Source organism: Magnolia sinica, chromosome 4 (genome assembly GCF_029962835.1).
Source record: "Magnolia sinica isolate HGM2019 chromosome 4, MsV1, whole genome shotgun sequence".
Taxonomy (NCBI): Eukaryota; Viridiplantae; Streptophyta; class Magnoliopsida; order Magnoliales; family Magnoliaceae; genus Magnolia; species Magnolia sinica.
This window is the reverse complement of record NC_080576.1, coordinates 50,808,921-50,820,657: the sequence shown is the minus strand read 5'-3', so window position 1 is coordinate 50,820,657 and position 11,737 is coordinate 50,808,921. Positions and strand designations below refer to the sequence as shown.

At 37.1% G+C, this 11,737-nt stretch overlaps 1 long non-coding RNA gene across 1 annotated transcript in view; it reads left to right on the top strand.

The window, feature by feature from the left end:
* The first annotated feature begins 7,868 nt into the window (after window positions 1–7,868).
* The window catches only part of LOC131243105 (uncharacterized), a 67,827-nt gene continuing 63,958 nt past the window's right edge, over window positions 7,869–11,737 (top strand). The window contains exon 1 of the long non-coding RNA XR_009169867.1: window positions 7,869–8,175. This is a non-coding gene — a long non-coding RNA (uncharacterized LOC131243105). The remainder of the gene's footprint in view (window positions 8,176–11,737) is intronic.

Below are 11,737 nucleotides of genomic sequence, written 5' to 3'. Positions count from 1 at the left end.
ATCGCGCTAGAAAATTTGAAAATTGGTTTTGTCTCGACCAGTCGAGCCGAATCTTAAACCAGTCAAGAAACCCAATTTTTAGCCTATAAATTGAGGACATTTCTCAAAGATTTTAATTCATTCCATTCCAAATCAAGTCATCACTCTGAGAGATTAATCCCCACTATTGTGAAGCTATTGGTTAGTAATTTTATATTCTTTTATCGCTTTTCTATTTGATTTCATTGATCTCCTTATTCAAATCTATTTTATTAAAAGGGAACTCTGGTTTACCCTTTGAGATCTAAAATCAAATTCAAGCTAGCCCTAAGTTGATTTAATTTGAAATTCATCCAGTCCTAGAACCCTTCCACTTGTGAGATAGAACATTGAACATCTACATCTACAAGGAATTGGTTCTACCAGGCTACATTGAAGAAGAATCTTCAGATAAGTATTATTTCAATTTTCTGTATTTTTAGTTTGTGAGGTTCAGCTAGGAAAATCTCATCTTTTAGTTTTATCTGAGATCAGCCAGGAAAATCTCAGAGTAGGGTTTTTGTAATTGTGTAAGCCCATTTGAAAAACACAATTGTGAAGGTTTTAAGGTGAACCTTGGAAAACCTTATTTCATAGTGAATGCCAGTATCTCGTGGGTGTGGATATTGGGAATGGGGTAGTTGTGTGGCTATTTGCAATTAGTTAGTGTACACACATGAACCACTATAATTCTTGGAGTTTGGATGATGATGATGGTACATGTGTTGTAGTGAATGTTGTAATTTACTTTATGCACTTGTGGTGAATGTTGTAATAACTTAGTTTATTTCCTTTGCCTCTTTATTGGTTTGAGTTTTTGATACTTACCAATGTTCTAGTATGGTTATCCTACCATAAGCCTTTAGTTTTTGGTGTTAGGTTGTCCTTAGAACCAAGTTTGTATCAACCTAAGGTTGCAACTTACTTATGCTATCTTATTATTTATTTCTGCTATCTATCTTTATTTTTCACATTTATTTTTATTTGGCATAGTCTTATTCACCTCCCCCCCAGGACTTAGAGCTCGCCCTTTTCAAGTTCCTCATTTCTAAGCTTATGTCTTAATGTGAGATGGTGAAATCGATGGACAAATTTGATGTCACAAGAACATTTGTGGTGGGCCAATAGAGCTTCTGCCTACATGGCTTGCTGGAGGTGGGGGGTGATAGGAAAATCCTGATTCCTCTATGTCCTTTCCTGAGGGCAGACCAAAGATCAAGTCCCACTCCAGGTCTCCAGCCATGATAGTGCACCTAGTTATGGTGGGACCTACTATAAAATGGTAAGCCCCACCATAAATATCACTCTTCTTAAAAATAAACCTAATCCATTCAATAGGTGGGCCACTCCTACATGTTGACTCAGACCGTTTTCGTTAACAGTGTGGCTCATCCGATGAGTGGATTAGCCATAGTTTTTTTTTCTTTTTCTTTTTCTTTTTTTTTTATACTTGTTGACCTTTGTGACCATTTTTCCCCCTCTTGAATTGTGGTGGATGAACTCGGCTCTTAGCCCAATCAAACCGAACTTCATACTCTGTAGTTTAATGGATTGCCTGCCCTATTTTATTGTTTTTAGTCAACCGATGCAGGTAGGCGGCAACCTTTAATCAATGGTCTGGGATCTATTGTACCTGCATGCCATGGACATGTATTCTCATCTAAATATTTATAACTATGATATTTAGTATTTACCTCTCAGTGATTGCTAATAACTTTGAGCCTTTAAGCCTTTCAATGCATGTAACAATTTTAAGGAGTCCTGATGTAATTTTGATCAGGGAGATCTATTATTTCCTTTGACCATGATGTAACATTATTAGAACTTCTTAGGGGATTCGAATGGGATGTTGAACAATTGGATTCTAGGTCACTTTTACTAGTCATATAGTAGAGAAAAAAAAAACCAAGGACTTCAATTGTGAGGATGAGTAATGACTACCAGAAAATGCTGAGCTAGAGATGAACGTCCACCTCTTATATCAATTATTTATTCTACTTCCAATGCTAGTGATAATGTGCTTTTGGAAATACTCCATTCTTTCTATATATTCCTCATTAAAGCATCTGATGCAATTTTTTTTGGAGAAGATAACACTACTGTCCACTAGCTCATCTAACGAGCAGGAGACACATTTAATGTAGTTTCAAGTCCATGGATTAGTGAAACTTTGCAAGTGTTATCATAGGCAAACCTGAACTAAAATGACCTTTTCATTTACAATCTTACTATCTAAACAGATCAAAGGAGTGACAATTTAAACTAAATAAATAAGTAGAAATATTTCGGCTATATTCGTCAGTTTGTTTTTTTTTTTTTATAATTAAAAAAAAAGAAGATCATTTTGTAACTTTATTTACTTTGTTCACTAAATGATTTCTGGATTCTTAATGCAAGTAGTAAAAGTTGTCACAATCCGTCTGCAAGTTCATTGTTAGAGGCTTAGAGATGCCCTTTCTGTGACTTGATATTGGTTTTTCTTTATTGAATTTATCATTTTTAACTATTTTTTGGCTTTCATTAACCTGTTCAAGGTTTCAAAGTATTACATCCTATTTCTGTTTGAGGTCTTTTGTTTTAAGGTATCTAAGATGTAGTGGTTTTCTTTTTTCCAGGGGTTGTAGGCTAGATTGCTTAGGCAAGCTACATACACAGCAAAACGACTTGGGTCATTTAGGTGAAGCTCTTGCACATGAAGTACAAATATGTTAGACTGTGTATGATGTTTTTGAGATAAATATGTTTTTTGTACTTATTTATAGTTATGCTTCAAAAAATGGTGAAATAATTGATGGTGTGTTTCACTATAACCCAAGTTCAAGTAAGCGGATATTTTTGCAGAAGTGGATAATTATCAGTCCCCTCCACTCTTGGGGTAATGTGGTGAAAGAGAAATTCATTGCATGAGATACTATCATTTTTCCTTTCCAGACCAGGTCAAAATGTAGAATGTTTCACGTTCTACTTTAAACCTTAGATGGAAAAGCATCCTGCAGATACCTCGCTTCTAAGGATAGGCAAACATGTGCTATGATTAGTATAATTAAGATGCCTCCTTTCTTCTTTTCTGGATGATTCCTTCGAAAGTGTGCGGATTTGATAAATAGGAAACTTACCCGATTTGAAAATGATCTCCCATGTTCCTCTAAAGCCCTCCTTTTGTTCTTTTTTTCTACGTCCATTTCTTTTTCTCCCATTTTTGGCATTTCTTCCTTAATGTTTCGTCATGATACAATTACAATAGCAGGTTGAAGCTAAAAGGTTGTTTTCTAGTAGGTTTAGGCTTTTTAGTTTTACTATTTTAAGGGCAAGTTCTATCTTTTCTTTCTTAGGGATCAGACTCCAATATCGTTTTCCAGAGTCTATGAATTTTTATGCTTTCCATTACACTTTTTACTGTGAAGTTCAAGAAAAGAAAAGAAAAACTTTATTAAATAAATAAAAAAAACATAGACAAATTCGATTTGTAGGTTCTATTATTAACCTCTTGTGCTTTGATTTTTTTTGTATGATGAACTCGTTATTGAATGCCTGCAGTTTGGATGCCATAACAACATATCATATCTTTGTGACTTTTGGGAGTTATTTCCCATTATCTTTCTTTTTCGTGTATATTTCGATATTTGTTCTTTAAATGTTTATACTTATGATTCTCTGTTAATTGATGTTGTTTATTAGTACTTATGTCACTTAGTGGTTTAACAATGTATCCATCCCCCCCCCCCGTTCGGGAATTTATATTGAACAAATACATTCATTCGACTGAAAATGGTTGTTCCTTATGGATTCCTAAATTGTCTCATTTTGGACAGTTTGGTACTATACCTTGTACTTAGGTTGTCATCATTTTCAGTCTACATGTAGTTGGAATTTCGATAGTGTTTCCCTATATTTTCCCCAAATATGTGGTTCTTTACTAATTGGTTTCCTCTATCCATGTGTAATGGATTACATGTGGCAACTAGTTAGAATCAAATTTTACATATATCTGAAGAATATGGGGAAGTGCTATCGAAATTTCAGCTCACATGTAACTGTATGAGGACAGTACATGGTATGTTACTGAATGGGATAAAGACAATTAGCACCTCCAGATAGAGATAATTAACACATCTAGATAGAGACAAGTATGATTAGAAATTTATTGATATGCACAAAAAGATGGGCAGAGTACAAACTTCTTGACTAATTTGAGAAGATAACAAAAATATGTATTATTTTACTCAAGGCCCTTATGACTGGTATTTTTATCATGATTGTGGTTCCTTTAGCTCAAAAAAAGAAATCATCCCTAATTTTCTTTTATTTATAGCAAAGCGGAAACCCTTTTTCAAATATACAATATAGATTATGTGGTGCATCAAATGCTTCTATAGAATGTTAAATGCCTCTTTAATCAAATGAACCATATATCTGTGATGTTTTGATATAACTTAAATTTAAAGATGGTGCTTGTTTTGTTTCAGGAATATAATCCTATTTGTTAGAAGTCTACTTCTCCTGCTATAGATAAGAACCTGCTGAATCAGGTATAATTTGTAGAATTATAACTTGTAACTCCTCAGAACCCGCTCTGCTGTAAGATATTACGATGCATGACAGTTCCCAACAGGTTAAGTTACAAGCTATTATATAAAGTTGGTTAGATATCTTTTATTTTCATAAATGTTGTTAATAGTTAGTTGGATGATGAATCGGTTATAATTGTGTGCCTACCTACAGTCTTGCTTAATTTATATTTATATTTCTTCATTTATATTATTTTGTATAACTCTAAATTGTAACTCCTCAGAACTCGCTCTGCCATAAGATATTACGGTGCATGACGGTTCCTAGTAGGTTAAGTTGCAAGTCGTTATATAAAGTTGGTTGTATATCTTTTATTTTTATAAATGTTATCAATAGTTAGTTGGATGATGAATTAGGTATAATTGTGTGCCTACTTATAGGTCGTATCCAATGGACTCCAAGGAATGGATTATTCTACTTGGACCTACAATTTATAGATGGTATGATAAGCTTTGTGAAATTCGTAAAAGAACATCTTCCTAGTAGAGAAACCATTCATTGTCCAAGTACCAGATGCAGATATCTACGTTTACCCTGCACAATCGATGATGTGGTGATAGATCTAATTAAATATGGATTTAATGCAACATATAGGGTGTGGAACATGCACGGTGAGCATGCATTGCCCAAGTGTACCGAACTCGCACCAACTTCTCACCAGTACCAGTGTGGCAGACATAAATAATACTGTCAATGCGGTTGTTGAAGACCTCGGTTGTGATAACCTAGATAAAGTTATTCAAGATGAACCCAATGTAACCCTAAAGCTAACGACGTTACTAGAGATGCTTCAAACAATGAGTTTGAAGCAAATTTACGAGATGCGATGACTGAACTCTATCCTGGTTGTCACAAATTCACCGTGCTGACTTTTATAGTACAACTTTTTAAATTAAAGGTGAACCATGGATAGAGTGAACATAACTTTACGGCTCTTCTTCAATTACTCTAGAGTGTCTTGCCATCCAGTAATAAGACCCTAATTAATACCTATGAAGTGAAGAAGATTATTACAAAGTTGGGTCTTGATTATCAGAAGATCCATGCTTGTCCAAATGGCTACATGTTGTACTAGAGAGAGCATGAGATGAAGACGAGTTGTCCAAACTATGGTACTTTTGGGTACAAGGCAGAATTTGATTCGAAGTTGAGACGAGCTTAAGTACCTGTGAAGGTGTTAAGGTATTTTCCATTAACACTAAGGCTATAAAGAATGTACAGTGTGTCATGGTGACAAAGGAGATGACCTGGCACTCAACCGAAAAAATGCAGAGTGGAAAGATGGGGCATCCGACGGACTCCAGCACATGGAAGTTTGTTGACAATAAGTGTAAGGATTTTTTAGTAGAGTCTCGCAGTGTTCGATTGAGTCTAGCCACAGATAGGTTTAACCCAATTGGCACTTTTAGCATGTCGTACAATTCCTGGCCTGTTATGTGTGTAACATATAACCTTCCACCAAAGTTATGTATGAAATCGCAGTTTACTATGCTCACTTTACTCATTGAGGGACCACGACAGCCAGGGAAGGATATCGATGTTTATTTGGAGCCATTGATTGCTGAGTTACATGACTTGTGGCAGAAAGGGATCATGACAGTTGACGCATATCATGGAAATAGGTTCAACGTACATGCCATGATGTTGTGGACAATTCACGACTCTCCCACATATGGTAACATTTCTGGTCGTAGGACCAAGGATAAGTATGGTTGTCCTGCATGTGGTCCCCACATAGATTCCTTACGACTACACCATGGAAAGAAATATGTTTATATGGGTCACAGACGGTGGTTGCCTCTAAACGACGAGGCCAGAAAGGATACAAGTGCAGGCACCTTCAATAAGAAGGTAGAGCCGTGACCACAACCGATTCGTCTAACAAGGATTGAGGTCGAAAGCATCGTTGCAAAACTGAATGTGGAGTGGGGGAAGATCGGAAAGAGGAAACGAAAGGGTACAAAAGTAGGATGGGAACAAGCTGATGATGCTAAATGGATTGGAATGGATTTAACACCCACATTTATGGAATGGATCTAACACCCATATTTATGCATTGATATATTTGGTTGGCATTTCAAGCTCCCTTCGAGTAATAGAAAGATTAGTAATAATTTTCACTTTTAGTGTTATTTGCACTTGGGGGATAGAGCGAGAGAGAGAGAGAGAGAGAGAGAGAATTGTAGGGAATTTTCATCATCCATGGCAGCTGTATCAGAGAATGTGATCAGCGCTGACAATAAGTTCCTTCATCATTCTTCTATGGCTGTTGTTGGTTCTTCATGTGTACAGAAGTTACGCCAAAATTAGATATGTGTAAATATTTTTGTTCATTAATATTTTAGAAGTTTAGGTTTTGCTTGAGGATTTCTCATAATTTGGCTGTGTTTTTATGCATGGTCTAAGATACTCTAATGATTTATTTAGCTATGAGTTTCACATTTGCGAGCCTCTTGACCTTGTGCGTGGTTGGTGGTTCCCTCACCCCTGTTGGTAAGGAAAAGCGCATGTGTTTTTTTGGGCAACATTTTTATTGGTTCTTAGCTTGGAATCTCATAACTATATTATTTAGCTGTGATTGATGTTGCTGCTATTTTGATTTCTTGGTTACAGCAGATAGAGTTCACTAAGAATGTCTCAACTGTTTGAGCGGTGACCCACAAAAGTATGGTGTGGAAGAATATTGCTGCATGTTGGTGGCAATTGGCCTTGAACAGGAATAGCCTTTAACCATTTGACCAAAGATCACCCCAATTGGACAATCCTAGCTACTTGATTTGAGGAAAAAAGGCAAGTCCTTGAGCCCTGTTCTGATTGAGCATTTTAGGTCTATTGTTTTTCTGTGTTTTGATTGATATTGGGTCTTCATCAATACCTGCTTTGGGTTTTATTTTGATTCCCTCAATCATCAATAGAAATCCAAGCAACAATAACCTCTTGGTTCTTTTACAGCTCTAAAAGATTAATGATAAATAGAAGAATCGAATTCGTAAAACCAAACACGCTCTTAAAGTTACAAAGGTGTGCTTTTATCTGAAGTAATTTGTTTTTGTAGTTTCAAGATTAATGATGAATAGAATAACGGAATTCCTTGTTCTTTTCCTTTTAAAAAATCTAGTCTTTCACAAAATCATATTATTTTTTGGAGGTTGCATGAAATGACCATTTTCAAATTGTGAAATTGTTTCGGGCATCAGAAAAATCTTTGAATATATGAATGGATAAAAGTTTACTGGACAACCAAAGGTACTTTATTGGCTATTAATGCTTATCCTAACACCTTGAGTATGCCTCACCTAGCTAGAGGGCCATTTGCCTCTTGCCTTTTAAAACACTGGACTGGTTGAGCTATGAAAATAGGTCGTCATCTTTAGCTTTCATAATTAATAGACATTTCCATATGAACACTAGTACACTTGCATTTGATTTATAATGTGCCCACAACATTTTCTATAGGGTTAAAGCAACTCAACTGTCAACATATTCATTCATGTGTCTTTTAAATTCATTTCTTATAGGGTCTTTCCATTTCTTAATATCTCTTTTGAACAGGATGGGAAGAAGATGTGCTTCAGCTCCATTCAACAAGTTTTTTTTTGTTAGTACATCCATTGTTAGTTCACACTCTACTGTTAGCCACCCCCACTAGGGAATTGTAACGTATCGAAAAAATCCGTACAAAGACTCGAGTACCACCTCAGACAGAAATCACTAAGGATCGAATCCTTTAGAAATTAGATGAAAATTAATTAAGTACTAAACTGAATTAATCGATAAATTAGCTTGAACCACTTTCAATACGAACCGCAAGACCCAAAACCATTAGAATCGCTAACCCAACATTACCTAGAAACCTAGGATCAATCTCAAAACCCAGTTGTTCCCGGGAATGGATTGAAACTCCGTATCTGGCCTAGACCGCGCGTCGAAAGTCCGACTACTGCGAAACTATATGGTTATGACCACCTTATTGGGCTTGACAACCATCATGGGAATTGAGTCCAAATAGTATCTAGAAACGCACAACTTGAGCTTGGAGTGAAGTGTGTGAGAAACATAAATATCTTTAGAAAATGAACTTAGATTTAAGTGAATTGGGCCATTCACTTGTAGGCCAAATTTAAGGTTTCAGACCGTCAGATTCTGACCCAACTACACCCTTGATCAGGGAAATTTCCCTGCACCCATTGGTATACTTGTGGTCCTGATCAAGTGCCGATGACCGTTAAACTAAAACGGGTCCTCCACGATTGATCTACTAATCCAATCAGACCGAAATCTTAACCTGGTACAGATCCATTGTCAGGGAACTTTCTCCATACCGTATGCGAGCAATGGACCTCCAAATGAGCTTCGTTGGTCCGAAACAGCCACACCTTGGCTATATCCCAAGTATACCATGGCCCAGGGGCCATTGACATCACTTCTTGCCCTATAGAATGCCCTAAACCCACCCCTCTCTCATTCCATACGAATTTCCTAAAACCCTAGGAGAGAGAAGAGAGGAAAGAGGAGGAAAGAGTGAGGAGAAGTTTGAGAGATCTATGGTTTGTTGCTGGGATTCACTCCCACCACTCCCGTGTCGCTACACCGTCGCTACACCGTCGAATCCAAATCCATTTTTGGGTAAGAAATCCTAACCCTAATCTGTTTGAGGAATCCAAATAGAGAAATCGGTGAAATAGCTAGCCTATTTCAATGTTTTAGTAGCCGTTGTGCCATAGACAAAGACGTAGTGTGCGAACCGGGTTCGTAACGAATAAACCGACGAAAGGTACGAACTATAAATGTTTAAGTTATGGTTTTCAAGGCTTTCAATGTTAGTTAATGATTTCTGACTGACTTGATTGCTGCTACATGTACTTAGATACGACGTTTCCCATGTATCACACATGCATGAACTATGTTGAATATATAATGCATTCCATGTGTTTGTTGAAATGTTTAAATGAAAGTGCTATTATGATTTGTGCTTGCCATGACTATTAGTCTTGGTTATATATTTGTTGTATGTAGAACAACTCCTTTGTGAAAGGATTTGCTATAATATATGTTATAACTAAGTTAGGTCATGTATTTAGTAATGTGTAGGCTAAGTGTTTGATAAAATGTCTGAATGAGTAAATGTTTGATGGATTGTGATTATTAAGGGTGTTGAGATAGGATTCTCAACTACCTTATCTGTATGTATAAATTCCTTCAAGTAACCTAAATTTCAAATATGTAATTTATATATGAAATGCATATGTATGATAACATGTTCAATATATTTGTTAAAATGCACAAATGAGAATCATATATGAATTGGTTGTTAAATGTTGTTATGACTTCACATGTGATTCCCTATTGCATTTAAGTGTGATTGGGACTACTACATAGTTTAGGAAATCAGTAACGGTCTTTGATCGAGTGGCCGAATTAGTCTCGCCACAAGGGATACGTTCAGTGAATCCGAGCCGTACGGTGATTGTTGATAGTGGTTAGGCCACGAGGAGTGCTTATACGCTCTATTTCGATTAAATTAGCATGCGCTCGTACTAATCGAACTTGTCAAATAACCCGATTGGCCTATTATGTGTTTACCATGTATGGACGTTACTGCTTGAATCTAAGGTACCACTTACCAATGTAAAGCCCATTTTAACCTTAGTACCACAATCCGTTAAGACTCATGAGCTAGTTATGGTGGTATGGGACACCGTGGTCGAGTTGTCGACCTACACTAGGGTGGCGAGCCTCCCCGTAGTGAATAGTGAGCAACCCAAACTCAGGAGCTGAATACGGTGGTATAGGACATGGTATTCGAGTTGTCGGCCTACGCTAAGGTGACGAGCCTTCCCATAATGACCTCGAGTATAAATTAGGTATACGCTAAGGTGACGAGCCTCCCATAGCGACTTGAACTTGCCTATCCACTGCTTTTAAATCAAGGGTAATGTTGCCCTATAACTTGCCTATCGTATGTGATTAACTAAGATTGACAACCCTAGATGGATCATTGTTTGGGTAAATGATATAAAGGGAGGTACCTTATGTAACACCCTGTCCATTTCGTACCATTTTCTATGCATATGTACATAATTATCGACGCCCTTAGCTAGACCAAGATTGGTCGTTCATAGTATACACACCCAACTGACCGGAACCCCAAGACCTTGAAACCTATCTCATATCGACTGCCTCGTCGCCGCGATCGTGGAGGTATCACCCGTGCGTCTGTACGATACTACAGTTAGAGAGATATGCCGTGAAGAATCATTAGTGTATCATGTGTGCAAGGCGTCATGTACTCCATTCCATACATGTGCATAACACATGTCATACACACATGCACATGCCATACATGGGTGAGAGAATCTCTACCTATATGTGTGATGTCACACACCCATGCCTCTCATATCTCATGTGCTCCCCAAAGTCAACACCCCTCCATTCCATACCCTATGCATGACATCATCACACCTTGTCATCCCATGCTCCTTTAATCCACCATTAATTACTAATCATGAATTAATTGTCATAATCCTAACCTAAGCTAATATTAATCACATTAGCATAACTTAACCAAATTTTTATCAATTTCTCTACAAATACCCCTCTATCCCTTAGCATTTCACTATTTTTCTACACAAGAGAGAGAGAGAGGAGTGATCTTGGTGGGCCATCAACTCCATCAATCTCATCCCTTCCATCCATCTCAACCATTGCATCTAATCCATCAAGGTGAGTACACCCACCCTACTCATTCTTATTTTGTTTTTGTTGTGTTTTTGTATGGTAGAGATGATGTTGATGATAATGATGTGATCAATGGTGTGGATACGTAGGAGAGTACATATAAAAAGAAAATCAATAATGGGAATGATATGAAGAAAATGATGTGTTTAATGGTGTGGATTTATGGGAGAATACATGTAAAAGAATAACAATAAAAATAATTTTTTTAGAAACTTTATGTGTGACCCATTGATTTGTGGGCCCCACTAGAAATTTTGTAGGCCATCCAAACCGCCCAAAGGGTGGCCCATTGGGCTAGTCACACACTCACATACACACGTACACACACCACATGAAAAGAGAGAGAGAGAGAGAGAGAGAGAGAGAGAGTGGACACTGATTGTTGCCAGCGTCCAGGGGACACTGCAGCAAG